The 27,787-nt window shown below is 44.5% G+C and overlaps 1 protein-coding gene and 1 long non-coding RNA gene across 8 annotated transcripts in view; one reads left to right on the top strand and one right to left on the bottom strand.

The window, feature by feature from the left end:
- Positions 1-27,787, top strand: part of syt1a (synaptotagmin Ia) — a 130,529-nt gene that overhangs the window by 46,521 nt on the left and 56,221 nt on the right. For 5 of the 7 annotated variants that reach the window (XM_035616488.2, XM_035616470.2, XM_035616479.2 and 2 more), the window contains 2 exons: positions 9,415-9,486; positions 19,348-19,455. The gene's annotated coding sequence lies outside the window, so the exon portion shown is untranslated. Of the gene's footprint in view, positions 1-386; positions 406-9,414; positions 9,487-19,347; positions 19,456-27,787 lie in introns of those variants that run through there. The other 2 variants (XM_035616498.2, XM_035616507.2) reach the window with 2 other exon arrangements.
- On the bottom strand, positions 20,947-27,131 carry LOC118289469. Its single transcript, XR_004786070.2, has 3 exons — positions 26,595-27,131; positions 22,862-23,044; positions 20,947-21,139 (listed from the first exon to the last, which is right to left on the bottom strand). It is a non-coding gene; the product is annotated as an uncharacterized LOC118289469 (long non-coding RNA).

Genomic DNA, 27,787 nt, shown 5'->3' on the forward strand with positions numbered 1-27,787 from the left:
CTGTGTAGTAACCATGCGATTGGGTGGCTTGTCTCCGTCAGTGCAGCACTATGATCCTTACGTGGTGAGAGAGAGAGAGAGTCGCCTCTGGATAAGCTTAAGAGAGGACAGCACATTGGGGGGAAGATGGCCTGGCGTGTTCAAAATGGCCACAGGGAAGTCATTTCCCACAATGCTTTGTTTCCCCCGGCTCCTCGGTGTCGATCTGTCCTTTGTGAGCCAAAGTGTTTGAGACACATTGTGGTCACCATGGGCTGGAGGAGATATGACAAACACAAAAGACAGAACGCTGTTTGCTTCTCTCCCCAGAGAGAAGAATGTGTGGCTCCTTGATATTCTATGAGCTCTTCTTCCTCCCGAAGACGGTTCGGTTCTGGACTCTCTGGAGGGCTGTCGAATTCATCAGTTGAGTTTCAGAAAAGTATCATCCATGTCAAATGGTAAAAAAAGAAAGAGGAAGAGCTGCACTCATAATAAACTAATGAATGATGAATTCCAAGTATTAACTGTTGCAGTGATGATGGGAAACATTAATGGTGTTATTCTCAGTGGGCTAAATCAATTTAAGAGTAATTCAAACATATATAAATTAAAAAAGAATTATTCTAATTCGCTTTAATTTAAACCAATGTAATAATATTTAAAGCTAAATAAGATTATATGATTGGGAGTATGACTATTTAACTGTAAGATTTCTCAGCCTGTCACACACCGAGTCCACCAACGCTCCAACCCTTCTTGTTTGGTGCCAAAAATCTGACTTGTTTTTTTCTTGTCATCACATAGCACCAATGTGCCCCTGTAGTCACATCTTCTTTTTTCCAAATCCCTCCCAACCTCTTCCCGGAGAGGATCCACTGTCAAACTTCCACTAACCCATGTCACCTTATCAACCGAGGATATGGAGTGTGCCTGGCCTCCAGAACGTGCTGAGACATGTGCTAGTTTCTCACAGACCGACTTCTTACTTTTGAATTAGTACATTTTCTGTTCATGTCTAGACAGGAGCGGAAAAAAAGGCAACCGAGTGCAAGGGCACCGCCAGAGCTCTCGTCGTGTGTTAAATTGAAAGAAAGTTCTCTTGCGCCGTTCCATTTGTCTCCTGAAAGACATAAAGCTTTGAAGCTGCCATACATCTCACAGGGACACAGGGACAAGTGGATACTAGTCAACAATCTCCGTTTGACCGTATTATTGTCAAATTTGGATATATATATATATATATACACTTATGGGACATAATGATTAAAGTAGACAATCAAAAATCCTAGAATTGCACATTTACTTGATGATAGAGATCTGGAGAGGGAGAAAAAAAAAAGAAACCTCGACAGTCCCAACCCACTCTCCTGATTGTTGGCAGAAATAGGCGAATCATCTTGTACCAAAGGTGTCAGAAAAAAGATGGTTGGCATCATATTAACAGGACAAAAGCTGCTGCTTCTTTAATCCGTTCCTCCCTTTTTATATGAAATATCTGGGGCAGGCGAGCTTCCTCGCACTGCACCTTCTTCAGATCAGTTTCTGGTGAGTCATCGCGGCGGCGCCTGAGCCCAAGGCACCTCCAAACCGAGTCAGTGTCAATACCGAGCAACGTTTGTTTTGTGTAATACCGTGGGGAAGCTGAGACATCTGGGTTTTTGGGGAAAAAATGTAATGCTGCCTGAGTGGCCTGGGTGTGTGAAGGTGTGATGTAAAGCCTATGGGTTTAATCCCTCCGTATGGAGTGTGGGTGGTACTTCTTTTCTCTGTCCCTCTCCTGGGGGATTAAGCCGTGCCTTGGTAAATATTATAAGACTAGTAGAACAAACACATTCAGAGCGAATGAGCGAAAATGACACCCTGTCCACACTAATGCGGATATTTAGCAAAACAAACATTTTCTACTACGTTTAGGACTTTTCATCCACAAACAAAGACTGTTTATAAAAATGGACGTAGTCACCGGGTGCAGAAAGTGAAGCCAAATGACCAAAGTGGATCTGAAATGTCACCATTTGCAGAGCGGAAGATGCTTCCTCGTATCTTTTAGCGCTCAAATGTTATTTGCTGTATTCTTGCAAAGTTTACTCAGACTTCTCTCCCACTCACGACGGTTTTCCAGAGCAACAAACAGCGGGGATGTGTTTTGTTCCACCTGTTTTATCTCGTGTTGTGATCATGTCAACGTGCCGTGGCAGAGGATGAATCGGAAACAATGATGGGAAAAAAATAAGAATAGATAAGGAGCTTATGTTTGACGTTCCAGATTAGAGTGTGAGCTCAACTCTTTCAGTTTCTAACCCCAATACAGGCTCAACTGTCCAATAAGCCGAGCTTGAAGCGCGACTGCAGAATAAACAGTTATTGAAGTTGTTATGAAACTGTCATCCTTGTGATTCAGACCCTAACAACAAAGCTTATTAAAGTCATGATAAATTAAGTCAATTTACAATAAATTGAGCCACCCTAAGACACCGCAGGAGAGATTCCTCCACAGCGACAGCCCAATGGTCTCAGGTGGGGGTTGAAGCGACATCTCCGCCTCGCCAACGGCAGCCGGAGCCAAAATGCCCAGATGCTTGTTTAATGCTGCGCTGGCTCGTGGTCGACTGTAAATTGAACAAGGGAGTATAATTCTGTCTGTCTGCTCGTTGTGTTCAAACACCGGTGAACCTTCTGCCTTCTGCGTGGCTTCATCAACGCTCCCCCCCCCCACACTCCTCAGAGGATTTTTTAAATCTGCCATGTTTTGAAGGATGGTAACAAACCTGAACCCGACGCCAGTCGTTGCCATAAAGGATGAGGCAGATTAAGTTTTTCTCCTTGTCATGTTGCTCCGTCCCCCCTGCGCGGTGTCTTGTTTAGTCAATGTGTTACTTCACCATTAGCACTGCGTCAACGTAGGTTTGCAGTCGAGTTGCTAGGTAACAAAACGCCTCCTAAGACTGTGCTGTTATTTCTGAAAACTACGTCAGGTTTCTCACACCTCTGAGAATAAACGCTGTGCTCACAAGCTGCTTTGTTAGACGGATAAACCGAGGAGTCTTGCCCAAAGTAAAGCTAAGGTATCATCATCATATATAGTTTTTTTAAGGACTTCAGGGGAAGAAGAAGAACTTTAATTAATCCTGAACAGTCTGTCTGTAAGTCTGTCTAAAAGAAATGGAAATGAAATGATAAATCAGAAACACTTTTTTCTTGCACTCTCTCTTCTTCCTGTGAAGATGCAAATGAACAAAATGACACATGCACTTAAATTGTTCAAAAGCAGGAGGTGTTTTTTTCCTCCACACCACCGTCTAGAACACCGTCTTTTAATATCTTTTTAAATCCATCCTGAAAATGACGGAATTTACAGAAATTCTTTGCATTATCTGAGCACACCCTGTCCCCTTTGCTTTTTAAGATGGGGAGGGGGGGCAGGCATCTTTTCAGGACATCTACTCTCGGTAATAGCGGCGAGGCAGCCGGAGCAAATGAAAGCCCTGTTGGTCCGTCAAGAGGCAGAGCAGAGGAGCCGGAGTCAATGAACCTCTTCTGCCCCCAGAGTCGAGCTCTTTACGGTCGTAGACCAGCTTTGATCATCGTCTGGAAAGCCTGAGCCGGAGAGGAGGCATTGGGTGGCAATTTTTTACCAAGCTAATGCAATAGGCTTATTTTGTTATATTAGGGAAAAAAATGCCATGGATGAATAAATGGAGTCTGAAAGGCATCTTTCTAACTTTTGGAGCATACTCATTCTTTTTCAGTTCATTCTCTGAAATATGAGCTTTGATCTGACGGAGCAGAAACACTTCTGACCTTTCAGTTTCTCAACTTAAATAGTGTCGACCTTTATTATTAACTTCTAAAGAGTGTAGCTTTAAAAAAAATATTGAGTTTTGATTATAAGTGCAGCAAACTTGCAGTATGTGATGAAAATAACCACCCTGCTTTCTCTGCCTTTTTTTCCCCTGTGAAGCGTCTACGTCATCAAGTGAAGAGTAACACGCACGTCTACCAAATATATTTTTAGTTTTCATCCTTATATGAAAGTAAAAATGAATTGTATACGGTGGGCTGCATATTTAAAGTTACTGCAGATTTAACTGCAGAGAAAAAAATTCTAAATAAGGTGTTATTGTTCAAAAAGAACTACGTAACAAAAAAGGCCAACATTTTGTTTGGAGTCCGTCCATCTCTTCTCTTAAATGTGGAGATTAAAACTTTAAGTTATTGGTCAATAAGAACTTGTCAAACACATACCTGGTAAATAATTTCCCCAAGTTACTCGTAACAAACGTTTTTTCGTTGTTACAAAAAAAGGCCCAAATTTACTTTGGATTCCGTCCATCTCTTCTTTTGAATGTGGAGTTTTCTCAATAATAATATTAATCTATATTTATGAAGTAAAATTTATATTTACAGTTTTCATTCTTATATAATTCTAAACATCCTCTGAAAAATATTTTGGTTTACAAATAAATAACTTTATTTTTCCACTTCACACCTCACTAGTTACCATGGCTACACTGGTGTTTATAGCTGAAGCCTCTGCATGAGGAGCGTGACAGGTACAAGCGCTGTAAAAGGGTTTTTTTGAGAGGCGAGAGCTGAAATGGAACATTTCAGACAGGAGGTTAAAATAGACCCTGCAGAAAAGTACAGTATGAGACAAATAATGCTCATTTTGAACATTACAGCGAGTTATGAAATTATTAACCTTTACTTGGCTGAAATATGGGCAATTAAATATCATTCTCTTTCCAGAATGCTGTTATTTCAAAACATTTTGACGGATTTCACCATTTATTGTCTCATAATCCTCCACAACACAAACTAACAACTCTACTAGTAGCTGATATATTTCTCAGGTGCCATGTGGTCCTTTTGGCTGCTGTCGCCATGGAGACGACCCCCCTTTGGCCTAGTTTAGCTTCGCCTGCCCCTTCGTAGCACATAAACATGAATGCGAGTGCGTACGGCGCTCCGTAGAGAGCACGACACGCCTGCCGAGACACAATGATTTACATTCAGCTTCGATTCACCTGAGAAGGGGTTGAATTCGTGATTCTGTCAGTCATTACTTAGTCACTCTGACACATAATGTAGCCGCGTGAGGAGAGAGAGGCTGCACAAGGTTATTCAGACATTGAGCTCAGTGAACATCAAGGTCAGGCACGTGTTAGTGGTGTAGCAACCTCCATATATATAGTAAAGTAACATTATATAAGACGCTGAACAGAAATTTCTCGGGTTAGTCCATAAGATCCACAAAATAGATTTTTTTATCACGTAAAAATATCTCATAGGCTTTCTTATATTGTCTATTAACCTGTATGTACAGCAGGCTTAAGGATTTGCAATATGCTGTGTGAAGAACCAAACTGTTTTTTTATTACCTGTGTGTGTGTGTTTGTGTGTGTGTGACACATGCCTTCACCTCCAGGTTGTGCAGTGTGCTGCTGCATATAAAACATATTTTTATGGGTCATTGTTTGGTTTTCTCATAGGGGCATGGTTTTAATCTCTTCATTTCTCATGTGGAGCAAATGTGCTCTTGTAAAGCCGCTGGATATCTTTATTTTACTCTTGTTTATCCTAGATCTCTATATCCATGTCCAATTTTCTTTTTTTTTGTCTATCCTCCTTCCCTTACTGATATATTCTGGCCCTTCCGGGTCCCTGGGTACCATGTGATGCTTCAGGCATGTGAATGACGAACAGGTGTAGCAGTAAGAGCCTTTTGGTAAAACAGGGATAAACCGGTGTGGGAAATGACTGAGGACGAGATAGGAATCAGCCGTCCTCCGTCAAGATGGAGCCCACTCTCAAATGGCGGTCTGCCAACCAAGCGCGCAGCCATCTCTCCTCCTCCTGCGACTTGCTCAGCGGACCAGACATATGTCCACATCCATCATAATCACATGTGACCTGAACTGATCCAGTCGATGAACAATGTTTATATAGAGTGTGTAGTACACTCGTAGTGACACAACAAACATTTGCATGATCGAGCATCGGCTCGTACGGCAGCGTGGATCTACCACAGGGGAACGTAGTCACTCGTTTGAGAAACAAGATTCATGCTTTGCATCGCAACCAGCCAAAGAACAGGCACATATCTATTTTCTATTACACACTATCCCTTTGTCAGCTCCGTACAGATGAGACCAAAGCAAGAACAGACACTTCATCAGAACATCACCGCACCGCGACCTGAGAAGCCGCAGTCCATTTGAAGACAAGTTCTCCAGAATCTCAGTCGTCGAGAGCTGCATCTCATCACTAAAGTTCCTTCTCCTCGCCGACAGTGAGTCACCCCCAAAGTACCTTGACACGGGGGATAAACAAGCCTGCCTCTGTTCATCAAGGTAATTGTGTTTGTTCGAGAGGGCAGCGTCTGTCTGTGCGGGGGCACAGCACATTGCCACGGGGATGAAGCGCCGGAGATATTGTGATCCCCCTGTTTCCACGTTCTTTTAAGGTGACGGAGGCAAGTGAAACTACGTAGACAGAAAATAAAAGTGTGAGGGGAAGTTAACATCGAAAGTGATCTATGGGATTCATAATTATTCCCCCGGTGAGCAGCCGTCACGAGCAGAAAGTCGAGGATTACTGTTGTGTCACAACAGAATAACTCATCCACGAACCCACAGCTGCTGCAGAGTTCTACCCAGGTGCAACATGTTCCAGAACCAAGTTCCAAATCCAATTCTTCGGTGTGAAGTTCGGCGGGCGGGGTGTTGTGATGGTTGATGGGTGAGGGGGAGTTTGTCTTGCAGAAATAGAAATAAAAAATTGCTCAAACACACAAGCTACGGCTTCAATGGGTGTCATGATGTCTTGTTCATCCTCTGTCGGGTGTCAATCCCGGCGCCTCCTAACATATTGCTCACTGTCATTCAATATTGTCAGTAAATTGAGTGCAGTGCCGAACACGACGTCGTCATGGAAGACAGCAAAGGGTGAAAGAGCGCATATGGCATAAAGACAGCAGGGGGATCTAAAAAAAAGAAAAAGAAAAGGGAGATGGAACGACAGCGTGCAAGTGCCAGACGTCTTGTTTCACAACATCCTCGCCACCTGCTGAATCCAGTCAGCTGTTTTTTTTTTTAAAGTTTGGAAGTTCTCAGTGCTTTTCATACAGTTTAATATAAGGGAGCAGCAAAAAATAACAAAGGCATAAATATCCTCACTGCTTGACCAGTGGGAGCGTCGTGCTCGGAGCAGATGGTGAGCCTGGTGGACACCTTTGCACATAGAGATTTGCCTTATGTATATGTGCTGCACGGTGGTTGTGAGGCATGCTGGGAAACAGTTGCTACCCACGTCAGTGGTATTTCGTAGTAAAGAGACACGTGGAGCGTTTTGCCGAAGCCTTATTTTAATATTGTGTTTTTATTTGCTGTCTTTCGGGTTTTTCTGTCTTCTTGAGTTGTGTCAAGAAACCACACATTAACTTTTAAAGAGGGAATACGCACAGATGAGTCTGCGGCTAAACGCAAATATTCACTTTTCACAAAAACATGCATGAAGATGCTCATAACACAAAGCACATTCTGTTGTCTGTGTTTTTTTTCTTCCTGTGTCGAAAGTGGTGCACACATTCCCCTCGGTGTCTCCCCATCACTTCTACATCTGGACCCAGCTGACATATCTGGGGCTTTGCTTTCTGCCTCGCTGCCTGTCAGAGAGGCAGAGAACACTCTTTTGATTGGCAGGTTAAACTCTTCAAGGTCAGCATGCTCTGCAGCTCACCCCCTCAGTGTCGATTACTGAAGTAATATCTCTCCTGTCGAGTGTCTTCAACCTCCTCCACTGGCTCCACGATCTTAAAGATTGTGTCCTTGTTGCCTCCTCATCATGTCGTAACATAAGCGCCTGCACAGGTTGTTGGGCATGGAGATTGCGCTCTGTGTTACATTTGCGGTATCTGCGGGTGCCGTGGGAGAAATGAATGTCATTTCTGCTTGTGATATCGGTTCAGCATGGCCGGGTTGGGGGGGAAAGGGGGAATGGGATGTGGTTGCATGATCGCAGCCTCGGAAATTGAAAGAACATCTGGCTGGGTTCCATATTCCTAACAGGGACTGGATCTTTTTAGGTGCCACCAAACAGAGCAAAACTTGAGAGGAAGACGCTCTGTCGTAACTCGTCCCAGCGTTTTGTGGTAAGAAGTGGTACAGAGTGACGAGCAGAAGGATCGGAGGAGCACAAATGTGAAAACGCAGCAGGAAACAGGAGCTGTGCTCTACGGAGCCTCACAAAGGAACTGGTGCAGATGGCTGCTGAAAGTCACAAAGGCAAAATGTTCAAGTCGCCGGCGCCTGATATCACAATGACATGCTCACTGTGTTTCCATCATTGCTATTTGTCATGCACGCATATTTAGCGGCTCATTTCAAATGACGACGCGCCGTCGATTTGTGCACACCACTGTAATGGCACTAGCTGTCGCCACAGCCTGCTCTCGTTCTCTTTCTCTGTCTCTCTCTCGCGCCTAATTTACATGTGAGAACAGCTGGAAACTGTTTTGTACTTATATATGATGTTGTTGTGGACAATTTAATGGGCTGCACATGGTAATACCCAGAAAAACAAGCACAAAATGTTTCTGTTGTTTAGAACTGAAATTACTCTCAATAAAACAACTGCTGCACTAAGTTGACAGGTTGTTTTATTTTTATTTTAAATGCAACAGGAACTGGAAATACAACCCGATATTTAATGAGCTCATATATGTTTCATAGTAGTGGGTATGCTTTTGTCTATAGGCAGAATGGTGACTATTGTAATGTGTTTGAATATGTTTTGGATTTGTCTGTTTCAATATAAATGGAATTTATGCCATAGCTTATTTTCCAATAACCTGTTTGCCACGGGAAAACAAGAGCAACCTCAGAACCTCGCAACCCACACACTGACAAGTTTTGACAAAGATCCGGGTCGTGCAGTCGCTATATGTCGTTCAAAGTTTGTCTCTGGTATTGTCTTTGTGGGAAATTAACCATTTTAATGACGGTAATTTTCCTCTCAGCATGCAAATGTTCCACCACACTAACTTCTCCCCAGACAGTACTTTTTCTGGGGGTACTGTCGCTGCGTCCTGGGCTAAGTGAAAACGATTAATAAGCCCCAAAGTTTTTGATTAATCCCAAAAATAAATAAAAAAATAATCCAACTTTTTTTTTCTAAAGCAGAACAATAATGGGTACAGGCAGATTTCTGTTTGGTGTATTTGCCTCGTTTGACGTGTGTCGAGTTAAACCAGTTAGTTACCATCAAACCAAACAAAGTAATTATTACAAAAAGCTGATTTTTGTTTGTTTGTTTCTTGTTCTGAGGAAACATCTGGATGTGTCTCATGGACAGCTTGAGTTTACTGTGAGAACTGACACACATGACAGACTCATTCATTTGGTCTTTCCTTTTCGTTTCCACCTCCTCTAGATCTGCGTGTCGGCTGGTGAGCGTGGAGGAAACGTTTAAAGCGACACTGCGGCAGACGTTGTTGAGTTAAAGGTGAGTCTCTGCTCTGCACCAAACATCTGTTTCTACTGTGTCCGCCACAGCGTTTCCAGATGTCACACATCTCCGTTAAACTTCTGGTTGTAGTATGCATTTCTACGATCATCATCATATTTATTTCCTTTCCGTTTTTCTTTTTGATGTTACTTTGATGCTTCCTCCCATTCCGTCCCTCCGTAGCTTCCCCATTGAGATCATTTAGGACTCGTTTAAACCTATTTCATCGTGTGTTTAAATGGCGGATGCATTTTGGAGTTCACGCTTTACCATTTCGTTGGGAATTCAACGGAACATAAATTTAATGAACCATAAAATGTATTCGCCCCCTGCAGAATATCACTGTTTCCCTTTGAGCCTTGACTTTTTACATTATATAATATCAGAATATATTCTTTTGTCGGCTTGATTATGGAAGATGATGAGTGCTGACCTTTTCCACTTGGATAAAAATGCAACGGCAGATGTTCAATGAATTCATTCGCTCAGTGTGGAATCACTGAAGCTGCACAGTTGCATATTTACCGGTTTTAATTAAGGCTTATTTTATTGGAAAGGTCTTTAGCCCAAACCATAATATGTGATCGTAAACTCAACAAAGAGGCTGACGCCGTGACAATTATGAATAGAAAATTTTATTAGCAAGTCTCCTTTCATCGATGAGGGCGCTCTTTTGCTTTGAGGGCAAATTTACGGAGACTGTTCAGATGCAGTTTTTTCCATCACATTGTCACGCGGTGATATATATAATACATATGGGTTGAATAATTCCTTATTGATTTTACCGTATCTCGGAGGTACGTCCACCCGTCATCGCCCAGGCCATGTTATCAGGACAGAAAGAAAAACAAAACGAATCACGTGTCGTCTGCCAATCTCAGGCTGAATACAAAGTACAGAAGACGTCTCGGGACTTATTGTTTTTTCCCACATCGACACGAGACCGCATGAATATTAACATGGAATATGCGTTAACGTGATCGCACTAGTGTGATTTGTTAGTAAAAAATTAAGCAATTTTTTTAAAAACACGTTTTCATTAGATGTGATCATCACAGGTCGATACCAATGAGGCAACATACTTTACTTTGAAGTTACAAAGAAAATTGCTGAGAATCTTTTCTCCAGAATGTAGACTCTATTAAAAAGCAACTGAAGATCCATCTGTTCAAACACGTAATCTTGTGCTTGTTTTTCTTTTTCTGTCTTTATCGTTCCCTTTCTTTAACCTTCATCTTGTAGCCCAGGCTCTTATTGTTGTTCGTATTTATCGGCTGATGTTTGTGTCAAGCACTTTGAGAAGAAAATGAGAAAAATGGTGCTTCAGAAGAGATCAGAGCAGAGATCGTGCTCTCCATCGAGGCAGAGCAGAGGCTTCATTCAGGCCGACTTTGACGAATGCAGGTTTTGACACAACCCGGCTGCGTCATTAGTATTTTATCGTGGATTCAAGCCTCTGCAATCCCGCCCGTGTTGAGAGTCTCTATTCAAGCGCCAGTGCTGGTTCAGGCAGGGTTCAGTGGCTATTTACTGAGGCAGCGTGAGTGATTCTGGCCTTGTTAAATCCCATTTTGTTTTCGCGAGCGTTGAGCCCGGGCCTCCTCCGGGCGTGCGGACAAAGGTGGAGAACGAAGCCGGCCCTGCCGACTGGAAACCCGGAGAGTGTTTCCCAATTTTTCATCCTTATTGCCCGTGACATATCCAAAGTGGCAGAGCGCCGTCTCCATGGAGGGAGAGAGAGAGAGAGAGAGGGAGGGAGGAGAAGTGAGGAGCGTTCAGCTCAGATGAATCGAGGGGAAGAGTGCGTCTCTACTTCCGACTGCTGGGGTCCAGAGCAGAGCCCCCGAGTCTCTCTGCTAAAACAATGCAATTCACCAGTGTCCATTAGGGTCCTGCCTCTTTATAACTCACTCCGCCTGCAGGCTGGTGGTTCAGCCTGAGGATAAACGCGGGCTCAGAGCTTACAAACAGAGAATAGAGAGCAAATCAGAGTCCGTGACACCGACGACATGAGGCTGTTACCTCCAACCTTTAGCCCCCCAGACTTGAGCCTTTAGCACATAGTTTATTTTTACTGGGGACAAGCAGGGATTGCAATTTTATAATATTTGTTTAAACCCTCTGTCATTTTAATCACATACAAATTTCGCGTTTGTACAGTGTGTATGTAATTAGGAAAATTAATTCAGTGCAAATCATCCAGTGACTTTTTATTTTAAAGGAGACATATTATGATAATATTCAGGTTCATACTTTTAATTTGGGTTATAACTTGAAATGTTCGGTAAACACCAGTTTCCTCGGACTGTCCATTCCCGCAGCTCCTCTTTCCAGCATCTGTCTGAAACGCTTCGTTTTTAGCTCCTGGCCTAATAATATGTCTCCTCTAAGATGGAAGTGAAAGAATCATTTCCGAGTCAGAAATAATGATTTTGATTTTCTCCTCATGAAAGGAGGAAGTGTTTTGATCAGAGGTGTTTTGATTCAGATCAGTGAGTGGAGTTGTGGAGAGACTGTTAGAGATGTGCTCTGTCACATCCAGGCAGTGATGTGATGGAAGACCATGAAGGGCACAGTCAAGGTGACTGGGGTTGGTGAATAGAGGGTGTGATCATTTGGTAGGTGGGGTTTGACTTCACAGGAGCCTAGTACGTGACGGTTTTCACGAGAGAGACACACACACACACACACACACACACACACACACACACTCCTTTCTCTTGCTTCCATTCTCACGGTAGAGATTAAGATCTCTTGTTGTAATTACTGCTCCGTGAGGCAGCCCCCTAATTCTGCCACGTCGATAGCATCGCCACCGTTAGGTGCTGGCGGAAGGAGTCTGGCAGCAGCTGCTCGTGTACTTCGCATGTTCCAACGGGCTGCGGTGGAAAAGTGGCGGCACCTGCTACGTGACGTCTGCTGATCGACTGGCTCCTGGAGAGCTGCCAGTCCTCCCGGCTTCCCTTTGTTTCCCTCCACTGAACACAGGAAGTGGGGGGGGGGGGGGGGGGGGGGGGTGAAGAGACAAAAAAATACAAGGCAAACCCTTGGGTGTTTGGGAATACAATAAGGCTGTCAATCATCTTCAGCTCTCCTAACCCCGCCCCAACCCAAAACACAGGTTGACAGACGGAGTCACTTCTGCCTAATGAGCATCAGATGTACTGGATCTGCAGCAAGGCAGCGATCTAACCAGACTTCTGTAATCAGTTCAGTGAGTTTTACATCTACTCAAATAACTTTTATCAGTATTATTTCTCATAAAGTTTCCTAAAATTGTTTTGTGTAGCCGAAGATATGTAGACTAGTTATTCTTTCACGACATGAATAAAATGATAAAATATATGTGAATTTATTCAAAGCATGTTTTCATTAATCTAGAGGTTGGTAGATTAATTGACTAGCAACAGTTTTGATAGTTGATTTATTAAGTTATTAAGTTTTCAACCAAAAATCTCGAATGCAAATATTTCTCCTTTTTTTGGGCTTTATGTTTTTGACTGTTGGCAAATACAAGCAATTAAATCCGAAGATGTCACCTCGACCTTTGGAAATTTGTGAAGGACATTTCATGTATTATTCTCGTGACCAAAATCATTTATTAAGTGAACAATCTGGGGAAGAAATAGTGGACGCGCTCTTGTTCTTCTTCACGACGTGACTTGACGTGCAGCGAAAGTGAGCTCACATCTCTGCCGGGGAGTCGGTTGTTGGCGTGTTTGTATGTCAGGTCGAGCAGAAGAGCAGAGAGCTGCTCAGTGGAAGATCGTGACTTTTCTGCCCGTGTGGGAGCTGATGATGCTCCCACGCATCCCTCTCTCTCTCTCTCTCTCTGTATTCCCTCTCTACAAATGCACTGCTCTTTAACCTCAGCTCTTGTCTCACTTAACCACTAATCTACTCTGTGTCACAGCTGGCCATGAAAGAAACAGTAAGTTTGCCTTGTGACGGCTCCGCCGTGGAAGTTCCACACAGTTCTATAAGTCAGAAAAGCTTTACTCACAGTCCAAAATGGAGGAGAGTCAGTCAGAAACCGATGAAACGCGTGACAAGGAGCAGGAAAATAACCACAAACCAAAAAAGACAATCAAGGTTCATGTATGAGAAGACTACACGAAGAAAAAACGTGAGAGAGCACGTTTACACGGAGGGAAGGATGATAATCTGGTGACTGGGGAATTGAACAAAGCAAGCGTATAGTGTATGGGGTGAATAATGAGACAGGTGAGTCAGAGGCATGTCACAATAAAACAGGAAGTACAGAATTAACTGGACATTACCTGAATGTTACAGGCGAGTTCTGAGATTGCTGCCGCTTCACTTTAAAAGCCTTTGAATTGGCGAAACACAACTTGACTTTCCGTATGAAACAGTCACAGGAAATGCAGTTGTATACCAGCATAGAGACAAACAATGTGTAACACATATGATCCCCCCTCTCAGACCTGCAAGTACCTGTTTTCCGATGACGACACAAAAAACAATTTTGCGTATTCTTGAAATCTCACTCTCGCTGACCTTGGAGGCTTTGTGTGGCAGGGCGGTAACGGGGGTTGCTAAGGTAATTTAATTACCAGACCCTCCACTGGCAAGGGTAATTACTGCCCTCTAAATCCCCACTAATCCCCCTTCCGAGTCCCCTACACGAACTCGGCCCGGGGCGATCCAACCGCCAGTGCTGACTCCGCGATCCCATCGCTGACACGGGCCCTCCCACCTCCCCAAAATAACAATGTTCCTGTCTGCACAAAGTGCCACAGAGCATGGCTTTATTTATGTAAAAATATCTACCCTCCATACTGTACTGTGTGTCTCTCCCCCAATGAATTCCCCTCACGTTGTTCTCGGGTCAAAAGGGCCACTCATCTCTCCATATGAATGTCGTAATTATCACTGCTGGGATGAATTGGGTGTGACCTCTGTGACCTAGAGGAGGAGGAGGAGGAGAGGAGATGAAGGCTACTGAGCATTTTAATCAGATGTTCTCCAAGTCAACGACAACGACGTCTGCTGGTGTTTAAACTGTAGTTGTGCAGGTGTGTTTGTTGCTATGTAATGGTCCATCAACTGTATGCTACATTACATGTGCTTTACATATCTTCAAAATTCATTTGAGGTCAATGCTATAACTTCCAGCGAGCAACTTGAGTTACAATATTGAATATTTGCGTGGCGTGATGTCACCAGGTCCTTGTCCGAAAGAGAACAGACGAATATTCGCTTCACGTTTGCTGTGAACGCTCCAAAAGACTTTTTTATGACAATGAACAAAATTAAATGAAAGAGTTGAAAAATTAGGAAATCAAACAGCGGCACTTAAAATATGAGGATTTGCAATTTGCAGCTGATTTCAAAAAACGATTCAAAACCACAGTCGTGGTGCTCTACGTAAACTAATAACCCAGCTGTTGTTAGTGGAGTTGCTTTTTGGAAAAACTCACTAAATCCTCGGGTTTCCTCTGTAACCTCCGACGCCAGCCAGACATCTGTGTGGGCATCAGTGCCACTGGCAAGTGTTTCTGACCCGAGCAGGTGTTCTGTGTGTGAAACTGTGTGTACTGTACGTCCATGTCTGTGTGTGTGTGTGTGTGTGGATGGAGGTTTGTGTACAGTACTGTATCCGCAGCATGCATGTGGGAGCGGGCGGCGGTGAAAGCAGCACCTGTGTGTATTGAAAAGTTCTCTGAATAGCTCCATATTTGAACAGCCACTTATCCGCTGATAAAGCTGTTAGTGATTGGTGGCAGCTTCCTGCCTGCGGTGGAGAGAGAGAGAGAGGGAGGGAGGGAGGGAGGGAGAGAGAGAGGGTGAGTGGGAGAAAGACAGAGAGAGATTAAATGAGAGCATCAGCTGTAATTAGGCCTCATTCCTCCATTTGAAAGTACACGTCTCTCTCTCTCTCTCTCTCTGAGAGAATTATCTCTGGACACTCTGGGCGGGTCAAAGTGAGATTCAGCCAATGTCTTAAAATGAGTGTAATTAATCTGGAGAGATAAAATAATATATATATATATATATCGCTGTTGGTGCTGACTTTGTAAATGATGGTGCGGGATGCTGAGGCAGGTAGGGTACACCTGAGAACTGGATCCATGCTGTCAGACGTTATAAAGTCCACTTCAACGAACGCAGCTATCATTTTGCTCACATCTCGTGATTTCTGTTGTTTGTCTGAGAGAGGTGCTCTTTGGATTCTCCAAGGAGTCAAAGCTCTTGTTCCCTTCAGACTTGAGGACACTCGTGGCAGCCCAGTGTCTCCTAGACATTTATCTTCCAATTTTAGGTTGATTTTTGATCCTGCTCCATGCGATTCGCATTCGGTGACAACGCAGTAGGTCGTGTTTTAGCTGTGTGACGATGAGGAGGGTGGATGGAAAAGTCAAACCCTCATCATCAGCCCTAGTTTAAAGACTTTTCGAAGACATTGTAAGATCTTAAAACCAGGCTATGGCAGAATATCCAAATTTTAAGAAGAAGAAGAAGTTATTTCTGGGGGGAAATAAATTGCAGTCTTTATCTGGGCAAAACGAATATAACCCTTTAAAGACGTGTTATCGGATCGGTACATAGATCCTCATACTCGCAGATGCCCAATCTGGCATTTTCAGAAGAATAGTCCAATGTCAATGTTCTTGTTTGAAGAAGAAGAAGATTTGATTTCTGGGAGGAAAAAATTGCAGTTTCATCTGTGAAACAAATATATAATTACGTGGTATGGGATCGGTACATTCAAGCGTTAAAGATTATATGATGCCCCTAAACATTAGAGATAAAAGGCTTCAAATTGTTCCAGTGGAGTCATGAACATACTTCTTCAGTGATACTTCCTATTCTGCAGCTTCACATCCTGTCGTTTAGTGGCTGAATATACGACCGGCGGTTTGCTGTGTCCGAGGTGACCATTCAAATGCTCCTGACATTTGGAAAATTGTCCTTTTTTGTTCACCCACCTCCTCTTATTTCCCCACCTCATTCTTCGAAATGCCATTTTTCCTCCTTTTCATTCCTCTTTGACCCGTGCTGATCTCCCGTCTTCCTGTCTCCTTTCTTGTTCCGTTAAGATTGACCACTGAGAGCAACCGGTCAAGGATTTTCTTTTTTTATTAAGCTTTTCATGTTCATATCTCTTGTTTCTTTCTCAAAATGAATTCTCCGCAGCAGAAAATTGGATGTTCACACATTATATATTTTTTTCTCTGTCGATGAACATCAGTCTGCTGGTCTTAACATACATAGATATGCGCTGCGACATTGTCCACAGAGCAAAGCGAGTCTGTGCCCACAGACCCAGTTCAGTCATTAGCGATTTCACAGCAGCCTACATTCTTCCTGCTCAGAGCGCCATTAATCTCAGAACACATCATGGAGCAATGTGAGCGTTTACTCTCTTTCTACAGAGAAATTGTTTGGGCAAAAAAACCCTGATTATCTGAGATGAGCTCAAAGGTGTTGGAGGTGTGTGTGTGTGTGTGTGTGTGTGTGTGTGTGTGAGTGTGAGTGAGAGAGACATTTCCAGCCCCTCGCTGTGTGTTTAGTCGACTTTGTTGAGGGGAGCCAACAGATATTCTCGGTGGTCCAAGCTGATGCTCTTCCTTCTCTGCTCATTAGGGTCGAACCGTAACACCGCTGGAGCACAAACACACACACACACACACACACACACACACACACACACACAGAGTCAGTGAAGCAAAGCTTATGTACAGAAGAGCAAGCTGTGCAGTGTCCAGACAGGCTGTAAGCTGGTAATCATTAACACACACACACACACACACACTCACTCCCTGTTTGCTTCGCCTCAATCCTGCCCATGTACAGTATGTCTGTTGGTGCGTACGCACATGTGTGTGTTGTCAACACTGCCATGCGTCTCGTTGTGACTTATCAGCCTGTGCACTTTATTTACATGCTGCGTCTCCTCCTAAATATACACGTGTACATGCACACACACACACACACACACACACACACGTTAAACAGCTGCCAGTCACGCAGTCACATATTGTGCAGACTTCCTGTTGTCCTGCAGCTCACAAACGAGCGTGGAAGACGTTCAAAAGCCTCATAATTAATCCGCAGACAAAACACAGCGAAACACTTTGAAGGTAAATTCGAGGATTTTCCCCGGGGGAGAGGATTTGATTGGACGCGAGATGACCCCAAAATCCCAGCAGGGATCCACAGACCCAATTTAAATACTTGAAAACGTCAGGGGTTTTCTTTTTTCTTTCTGTGAGTAAGTTAAATATTTTGTCGGAATTCTGGCGTTTTCTTTTGTCATTTTTATGATTTTATCACAGACTGAAAGTTATTTAGAGGTTTATAAAACCAAGGGCAGAATTTGTTATTAAAATGTGAATATTTTAACTCTTACTCAGAGGAAAATAGAAATAAATAGAAAAGAAGTTACGGTTCTCAAAGTCCTCACCAGTATTGATTTCGATAATAATGATATGCTGCAGTACAGACAAATTACTGGACGGCATCATAGTAAATATGACCTGACAAGACACACACACTGTAAACAACATTTATTGAGCCCACTTTACTTTCCTGTTGATTATGATTGACCTTAATGGATTTCAAGAAAACTGGGGATTGGTGAGAAGGCGTAAAATATTTGCCATGTAATTTTGAAGCCATCTTCAAATACAACAGAAAACAACCATGAAAAGAAAGGTCCATCTGTGATGTCAGGATGACACGTGTTACTCTGACATCTCTGCCACATTTTGTTATCGTAAGAAAGAAATAAGTTTCAATGGGGATCAAGGGTTTGGTATCGTACCTGAATACTTCTTTTGAAATGACCAAAATGTGTTCATGATTGCTGGTTAGATGTTATTTATTGTTTTCTTTCATTTGACCATTCGTTTGGTTTTACGTCTCGCAAATTTCTTGTGCGTTTCCCGTGTTCAGACTTAATTGCACGTTTAAGAAATTTGGCTTCTGCTTCTTCTAAAAATGATTGTGGCGGAAAACTCAAACTGGCGTCGGGCCTAAGTAGACCTCATTTCATTCCCATTAAGGAAAGGATCAACCAGCCTCACCTCCATCAGCCCAGGTGCTGTCGGGCGTCGCTGTGTCCAATCGAGCGAGACTCCATCGCCTGGCAGATTTTGTCCGCTGGTCATCTTTCACCTTCTGCGTCTGCTGCCCCCCTCCCTGGGAGGGCGAGGGCGCCACATCTGGACGCCAGGCGACTCCTTGAAGGCCGAGCATTAGCACACACTTATACTCTGGGAATGCCCTTGACTTAGCTCTTAGCCGTCTGAGCAAACGGGGACGTGAGTCGCATCAAACGCACCTGCGGGCCCCGGAGGAGAGACAGAGTGGGAGGGAAAAGATGGTGAGAGGGGAGACTCGAGTGGGAATGAGTGAAACTATGTTCAGAAATCCTTCTCGTTCACTTTGAAATAAATAAGCCACAAACAAAGATGATGTTTGTAATGGTTCCTCCATCTGACATGTGTTGTCGTGGAGCAGAAGGTGTGAGTGGGGTTGGGGGGGGGAAATGTCAGGAAATGGAAAAGGATGTGTGCGTTTCTGTCTGACAGGAGAAGAGCGAGCGAGCGAGGGAGAGATAGAGGAAGAGAGGAGTAGTGGGAGGGGGCTAGAGTAGGTGGGCGGGAAGAGAGGAGGCGAGTTTCACGGAGAGAGAGAGAGAGAGAGAGAACGAGGGGGAGAAGGAATAGCGAGCTGCTCGCCTGCCGGAGCTGTTGAGTGTGTGATTGTGAGCTTCTTGAGCCACCGTGTGATAAAAAAAGGGGGACATTGCTTTTTTTTTTTTTACAAACCTTTGTTTTTTTTCCCTCTCCTTCATCTTTTTTCTTTTTCTTTTCTTCTTCTTCTTTGAAGTGCCACATCGAGCTCCCCTCGGCGAAAAGCAGAACTTGCCCCGACCTACCTTCTTTTTCCTGGGATCGTGACGAGGACTCCGGGGGGGAACCCACAGCGTGCTGCCAGGTGAGAGACCAAAAGAATAAAAAAAAAAAAAAGATTAAAACATGAGAGGGAGACGGCAGCGTGGAGACAGTGATATCGTGGGTATTACAGCACGAGAGCTCTGGTTTGTGTCGCTGCTTTGAAAATAATACGTCCGCTGGCTGGTGGAAACACACTGCTTTTGATGTGTGCACGAGTGTTTGCACAGGACACAATACTGTATCTGAGTTGGAAGAGTCGGGTCGTATGGAGGAGGAGGAGGAGGAGGAGGAGGAAGTGTCGGGTCTTTTTGACAGCAGATCACGCAGGATGACAGATGACGGGTTATCATGAAGAAAAAAAATCATGATCACATTCATTTTTTTAAAGAACTGGAAAGAGTGCAGAGACTTGTGGCCCTCTCACTCACAACGAGAGTTTCTACAAATGTTTCTCAAGTGTTTGTTTGTCCCTTGAAGACGAGCTCTCCCGTGTCTACACATTCCTGAGTGGGTTGTGGCAGGAGACTCAGTAGTGTGTAGGCTGCCTCGGCTTCCTAACCCCTCGGCTCGCCTCCTTTGTCGCTTTAACGAGAAGTTCCACTGTAATCGAATCACTGCTCTGCTGTCCCCGCTGTTTGTCATTTCTCCTTTGTCATCCCTTATCTCCTCCTCTCTCTCTCTCCCTCTCTGTCCCTATTATTCCAGATTCAACTGAAATAAACTAAGTCTATCTCTCGTCCTCACCATCCCTCCCTCCCTCCCTCCTCCTCCCCTGCCCGTGACGTACAGTAGACTAAACAAAGGCAAACTAGTGGACCAGAGGCCCGACAAAAAAAGCCAATTCAGTTGGATTTCACTTCCATTTTTTTCCAAATCCTTTATTCCCCCCTTACAAGGTCCACTAAGGTCCACTTTCTCTGGAAAATGGGTTTGCACGTCCAACAGTGGATCTGCCACAGTTACCATCAGATTTATGTGTAAAATCATCATGGAGTCATTTAACGCGAAGCTGTTTAACACGATTCATTCCCTCTCTGAGGACTCTTCTCTATAAAATAATGCATACCCACCGGCGTTGCCATGCGGATTCGACAACTGTTGGTGCCGTGTGTGTGTTTCCATGTGTGTATCCAGCTGCGAGGGCTCCCATCGCATCAATAGTTAATGAACGTCACTGCTGGCGCTCGTTCACACGGCCCATTCACTCCGTGTGTTTTTTGTTTATCTGCTCTGCTTTTGAGTGACGCCTACTGTTACTCTACCATCGCCAAGCTCGTCTCAGCTCGAGAGTTGGAATTCGGGGCGACGTGCCTCCGACCTTCACACAACCTTGCAGCGTTACAGTGGGTGTTCTGTGTTCTGTGAGTTATTATGGAGTGGTGACGTTTGTGAGTAATGACTTGTCTCGTTAATTTGATAAAGCAGAGGGTGAAGGGGCCGGGAACTGTATTGGACTGTAAATTTTTCATTTTTATCATTAAATCTGCTCAATTTTTGGAGCTTTTTGAAAATGTACATGCTCTTACTGTATTTGAATCACATTCATCCATGGACGTTAGAGCTTTGCTGCCCAGAGCAGGCAGGTCCTCTTGGTCCACTGGATCCATGACTCATTGCCTTGTCCACTCTGATTGGCCCGGGCTTTTCTACTCCGTGGCGGGGGGGGCTGGATGAAGAGGGGGGCTCGGCCTCTCACAATCTGGGATCAGTGACAACGTGTCCGCCTGAAAGTCAAAAAACAGGCGCGAAGCACATCGTAAGAAATAAGAGGAAAGGCAGCGTGTTCGCTTTCATCTTTCATCTTCTTTTTTTTGGCATATTCACATAATTTTGAGCAAATTAAGAATGAGATATTCCATGTAGCCTCAACCAAAGTCGTGTCTAGTATGCCTCCCCCCCACCCCCTGCCCCTCCAATCCCTTTGTAGATGACGCCGTCACATGTGACAGCTCTGAAGCGAGCAGGGCGTGGAGCTCCCCTGCCTGCTGACACTTAAAAACGAGGCCCAGGCCGCTCGCAGAATTCATGATTTCTTTTTGTTCTCTCTGCGCGAGGAGAGAGCTGAGGTCACGCAGCGCTGATTCAGAACCATGGACAGCGCTTCCTGCACATTACAGATTTCAGCACCACCTCTTTGTGGACGGACGAGTCGAGGATCAACAGTTTTGGAGGCAAAGCAGGGAAACGCTGGAGATTATTGCCTCATTTGTAAAGATTATTCATATGGTGATTAGATGATACACAAGTCACTGAGGCTCAGGCACAGCAGCATTTACCAAACTTAATCTATTTGTGTTCGCAAATGAACCCCGACTGTCAGTGCTCGGAGCTTAACCAGGTAGCTTGGTCCAAATATAATTACAACCGTTTCCAAAATGGCAAAGCGTACAAACAGAGTATGTGCGTACGAATCGCTGCAGCGTTTAATCTTCCTAAAGCTTGGCAGCTGAGAAAAACAGGGAGGTAAAAAACTTCTCCAGTCCGGACTGTAGATTCAGAAGTTGATCCTTGATGCTGTACGAGTTCTGTCGTTGCATTCACAAAAATCATGATCATGAATATATATTGTTCACTTGTTGATATGTTCACCTTTTGGAACGAACAGTGTGTTTTATAGAATCTATTTCACGTCTTCTCTTTGGTGTGAAATCAGACGTAAAAACCAGACAAGTCAGAAAGATCAGAGCCACTCTTCCCTCGCGCACGTGTGTCCTCGCTAACGTGTGCGCACTCGGGTCTCAGCGTGACATTAATTTTGTGCCTCGCAGCATGTTCTTCAAGTACAGCGGATCGCCCGCCGCCCACGTAACCCGACAGAAACAATAAAAGCTCTGCGTCTCGCCCTCGGGCGTCTACTTCTCACCACTGGACAGCAAACCACCCGTCACTCCTATCTCTCTCTCCGTCTTTATCCTCCTCACTCTCTTCTGAAGCACCATACACATGTTGCCTAATTAAGACGGCTAATAATGAGCCAGGGTCATTTGTATATACTCGTATCGCTCTGTTTGTTTGGCTCCGTGCCGTCGTGGACCGGGAAGGCATCCATGCGTTCAGTCTCCTCCCTCCTCTTCCTCGCCAACTGTCAACGGCATAAAACTAAGGGGGGGGTGTGTGTGTGTGTGTGTGTGTGTGTGTGTGTGTGTGTGTGTGTGTGTGTGTGTGTGTGTGTGTGTGTGTGTGTGTGTGTGTGTGTGTGTGTGTGTGTGTGTGTGTGTGTGTGTGTGTGTGTGTGTGTGTGTGTGTGTGTGTGTGTGTGTGTGTGTGTGTGTGTGTGTGTGTGTGAGAGAGAGTGAGAGAGTGAGAGAGAGAGAGAAGGCCAGAAACTAATAACCTGGGAGCCATCCCAGTGTGAAAACAAGGCAGGTTAGACATCACTCGGTCGTCTCCGCAAGTTCATTTTCTGGTGTCAAACAGACGAGGCTGGAGAGAGTTGGTGGTTTTACCTTCTGATCTGAGCGCAGCGGGCGGCGGTGTTCCTCGTCAGTAATGTCTTGTTCTAGTAACAGAGACGCTGGTGGCGGGAGGTGGGGCACATGAAGAGAGAGGTGATGTGACTTGGGCTTCATGTGAAGAAAAGGATGGAGGAAGGAGCGAGGGTATATATTTTCCTCTCGGTCTGCTGCGATCTGAGCAGAAAAGAAAGATACGTTTTATCAGAACGTCTCTCACTCCGCAGAAAGCTGCACCTCCACCACGGACCAGAGAGCGAAGGGGGAAAAGATGACGGCACCAAGACAGTGCCACTTATTTTTGTTTTAGTTTTTCAGCACAGGTTACTGAGAGGTAAAAGGAAAGTGGGTAGTAGCACACCTCAAACATATTTGATAGTTGCATAGCAACAACCCACTGGATTTCAGCAGTTGAAGCACAAAGACTGAGTGAAACACAAGATGGTTTGAAAAGGAGAAAACACATAATTTTTACAACTTGATGTTGAATGAATTTACTCTTGTTCTGCTGTAGATACTATTGGACCATATCTCTCACTGTATATCATCCAGTCTCTTGTTACTCAATACACCTGGATCAATATTCCTCCTGACCTGGTCCTGATGGGACCCCATGGGTCCGGTCATGCTCTAATCTGAGCATTAGCTCCCAGATAAAAAAAAAAATCACAAAGATTTAGCCTTCAACCTCGTCAAAGCTCAAATTAGCAGAGAGAGGGGACTTTAATTTCCTGGATCAGAGAGTTTATCATCAAAGAAAAATCCTGAATATTGATATGATTCGAGCAAAGATCAGATGTAGATTATTATAAGACGAGGAAAGCAGGTTGGGAGTGGCTAAGTGAATCAGTGTTTATGATATCGTCCTGAGAGGACATGTAATCTGTATTTATATATCAAACTCTAGTCTTTCTGATCATTGTGAAAGAGGTGCTGTAAAAGATATCTGGGCAGCATTCAGGTTCAACACCCACAGTGTTCAGGATGTGGCTCTGTCCCACTTGAAAGGCTCTAGTTACTTGAGTACAGTGTGTGTCCATTCACCGACCTTCCTCCTCTGTGAGCAGAAAAAAAAACCAAATTTTAACCTCGTCCCCCACGTCGTCTTCTGTTGGTTGCTGCCGAAAAGAATGTCTTTGATTTTCACCAAGCAACGAAACAGCGAGGACGGAACAGGTTGTGCTCATCATGTGTGCAAGTGTTAGATTAGGCTTTTTCTCTTTCCCCCTGGGGGGCTCACTGTGGGAGGGGGGAGGAGGTGTCACCAACTCTCGGTATCCTCACAGTCGGTCTGCAATTAAAGGATCTATCACGTTAAAAGGTTTCCACAGAAAGGGGGGGGGGGGAGCCTAGAGGTTATCTTCAAAATCAGGCCTTTTTCTCCAAACTCTGCCCTCTGACGCTCTGAAGGTGAGCGAGCGGCGGTAAATGGAGGCTGATCACTGATCGGAGGCGTCCGCTCAGGAGTGTATTATCAGTTGCCCCATCGAGCTGAAGGGATCCCATGAAAGATGTGTCCTCTCAGGGGGGGCTTACAGTTGCAGTGCACACACACCGAAAACACATGAAACCACACCCACTCGCAAAAGAGCGAGAGCAATGTGCAACATTTAGGTTTTCATGATTGCAGGTCTGAGGGAGACGAAAGAGGAAAGGAAAAAAAGCTGATACATTTTAGAGCTTTTTCAAGTTCCTTCCTTTCCCTGCCGAGAACAGTCGCTGCCTGGGCATTGTCATTGGTAGACTCCCCTCCTCCCACCCCCAAAAACATTGTGATGAATTTCAGAGAGCCAGGGTGAAGTGAGGAGAGAGCTGAGAGGGAAATGTTTCTCCGTGTCTTCTTCCCCCTTGAAAAGCTCCACCCGAGTTAACATCAGCTGCTCTCACAGCACAGCAGAAAGACGGTGTGTGTGTGTGTGTGTGTGTGTGTGTGTGTGTGTGTGTGTGTGTGTGTGTGTGTGTGTGTGTGTGTGTGTGTGTGTGTGTGTGTGTGTGTGTGTGTGTGTGTGTGTGTGTGTGTGTGTGTGTGTGTGTGTGTGTGTGTTTTTAATGGCAGCACGTGGAGCTCATGCATTATTCATCCACTGTCACTCTCACCTACTGCCAAAAGTCGTGACTGAGTTTCTTTCTCTCGTTATTGAACTCATTGTCACTGAAAATTTTAATCCAAATTAACAAACGCAGCCGTTCCCCATTTCAGTCTATTACCTGAGAGCAGCTGGCTGTGAAGACTGTTTAAAAAGCTTCCTGTCTCATCGTGCTAAGGCGTCTTTCTTGGAGTGGAAAGAGAAGGTTAAAATCCCAGGAAGTTACTGTACGTACCAAAGTTAAGCCTTATCGGAAAAGTGTCCTGCTCTCTTCTCCAAATCTCCCCGGCCCCTCGCTCTCTGTCTCTGTCTTTGCCTTAATTGTCAGTATGAATAACCTCTCTGGCTGCTGATATGATAAAACCCCCCCGGAGAAACAAATTACCCAGGATGCACAGAGGGAGAGAGGGAGGGAGAAAGGAGAGGGAGCGTAGTCCACTCAGGACTCAGAGCTGCTGGATTACGGTGGCTTGAGTCTGACATTTACGAATACTCTGTGCTAATTTACTGTTGCCACCGACACTCAGTGTGTGGTCAGGGTTTACCCTCGGTGCTACACGGGGTCTCCGGGGAGTGAGCGCAGGGGCCCGAGATAACCGGACACGATCCTTTAATAAGTTTGGTTTCCGTGAGTGACTGCTGAGTTTTGCACTTGGAAAAGAAAGGAGAAAATGTCGTCCCACAATTCCCAGAATATTTTTTTACTTTTAGCCCACAGAAACAAATTTACACAGATGATTTTTATTTGGTCCTCCTCCTATTAAAAAGGTAAAGTTTTACCACAAGTTGCCACGTGTTGATTTACGTGTAATTACATTATTCAGATGTTCATAATCATTGAAAATGTGACACAGGCGAACATTAATTCAACATTGACACTGACGACGAGAAAAAGGAAGAAAAAAAAAGATGGAGTTCAGTGTTTACAACGGCTGTGTAATTGGAAACAAAACGCGATGTCAGTCACATTGTTTTTCTTTCGTCTGGATGAGGCTCTGCTGCCGCTGAAGGTTTGAGAGTGAACTCAGTGATCTGAATTACTTCCCCCGGGGCCACTTCTTCTTCCTCCTCTGAATGTACCAACTGGATCAGTGACAGTGTCTAACCTTGGGTTCCCTCTTTTGTGCATGTCTTACCCTCCCCTACCTCCCCCCTCCCCTTTTAGTCCATCAATCAATCAATCAATCAATCCAGCCTGTGTCACGCTCCGTTAAGCCTGACTGGCACTAAGTAGGAAATCTGGCCTCACAGTGAAATGTGTGGTGTGAGCCACTTTATGTACATACACAACTCCTTCATCAAAATGGCAGCAAACCACGTAGCATCATCACATGTGAGATACCAGATGTTCGCCGCTCTGCGATGCTCAGAGATTTACATCTTCAGCTCCTTCACGTCTGCCGGTCAAGGAGCTTTCTCGTCAGGTCATTTGGCTTTTAAAACACCCGCCTCCTCTTGGCTTTTAAAGCCCACCAGGCACCGGCTGGATCGATTCCTGCATTGATCTCATCCAACATCTGTTTGTCCCAGAGAGAGAGAGAGAGAGAGAGAGAGAGAGAGAGAGAGAGAGAGAGAGAGAGAGAGAGAGAGAGAGAGAGAGAGTCCTATCATGTCTGTGTGCACATTATTCCACCACTCACACAGCATCTCGAGCCGCGTCCTCCTTTTGTGTCAGCGTGATGAGTGGTGACAGCGCTCCCGGTCGTGTCTTTTGTTGTGCGCGCGGGCACATTATGCGTCTGTTGTGTTTACCGGTAGTGAGTCGGGAGCCTGTTTTGTGGCCTCGAGGACGAGCGCCGTGCAGGCGGGCGGGGCTTAGGGTTCAGGGTCGAAGCCTGAGCTGCGTTTCCACTTCAACACGTAATGAAAGACAGGGACATTCATCGTAGCTCTCATAATAAAATGCATCATGTTGTTATTTTTTTTTTTACTCTAATTAAGTCTGGAGCCATGCTGGATGTTTATTACTCTGTTTTGTGGAGGAAGAATGTGATTTGAAAAGACACATGACAGGAAGAAGATAAAGACGGAGACGGCAGAGGTGGGCAAACTAAGTTTTCCCTCTTCGGGAGGGGAGGTAATGAGATAAGCTCCTTTGCAGCATGAGCTTGCAGATGGTCGTTCTCTTCCTGCCGCGGCCAAGACTCACTCCGTCTTTGTTTTATCTCCTCCTCGCAGCGTTGTGTCAGTCTTTCTTTCTGCAACTCAAACTCCCCCCCCCGCGCTCCCGTCCTCCTCCTCTCCGAGTCCTGCCTTCATTCAGGATGAGGACAAAGTCCCTCAGACTTTCATAGGACTCTTAAAACCAATGTCCACCGATTGTGTTGATGCAGTCAGACTAGATTCTCACAAAACTTCTGACGTTTGCAGAACAGTTTTCCATCTCTAGACAATTTGGTATAAATCTATATTATAATATAATCATGACTTGTGAAATAATCAAACTGATGTCTGTTTGCAGTGAACATTGCAGCTTTGCATCCAGCGAGTGCTGCAGCTAACGATTATATCCGTCACGGATTAATCTGCAGATTTTTTTTCTGGATAATTGATAGAGAATATTTAGTCAAAAAGTCTTGGAAATACATGAAAAAAAGTGCCTTTAAAAAAAAAAAAAAAAAAATTTACCTTCTTTTGACCAACAGTCCAAATTTCCAAAATATTCCCGACTGGTAATCAACGATAAGGAGAAAATGAAAAGTATTCACCTTTGAGGAGCTGAAACTGTGTTTTTGTCCTTTTTACTTCATTGAAACAAGATAAAAACAAAAATGTTCTACACCAGACAAACACAGCACCTCATATCTCTTCTTTGCAGTTTTTAATAACAGTT

This window comes from Scophthalmus maximus, chromosome 12 (assembly GCF_022379125.1).
Source record: "Scophthalmus maximus strain ysfricsl-2021 chromosome 12, ASM2237912v1, whole genome shotgun sequence".
NCBI lineage: Eukaryota > Metazoa > Chordata > Actinopteri > Pleuronectiformes > Scophthalmidae > Scophthalmus > Scophthalmus maximus.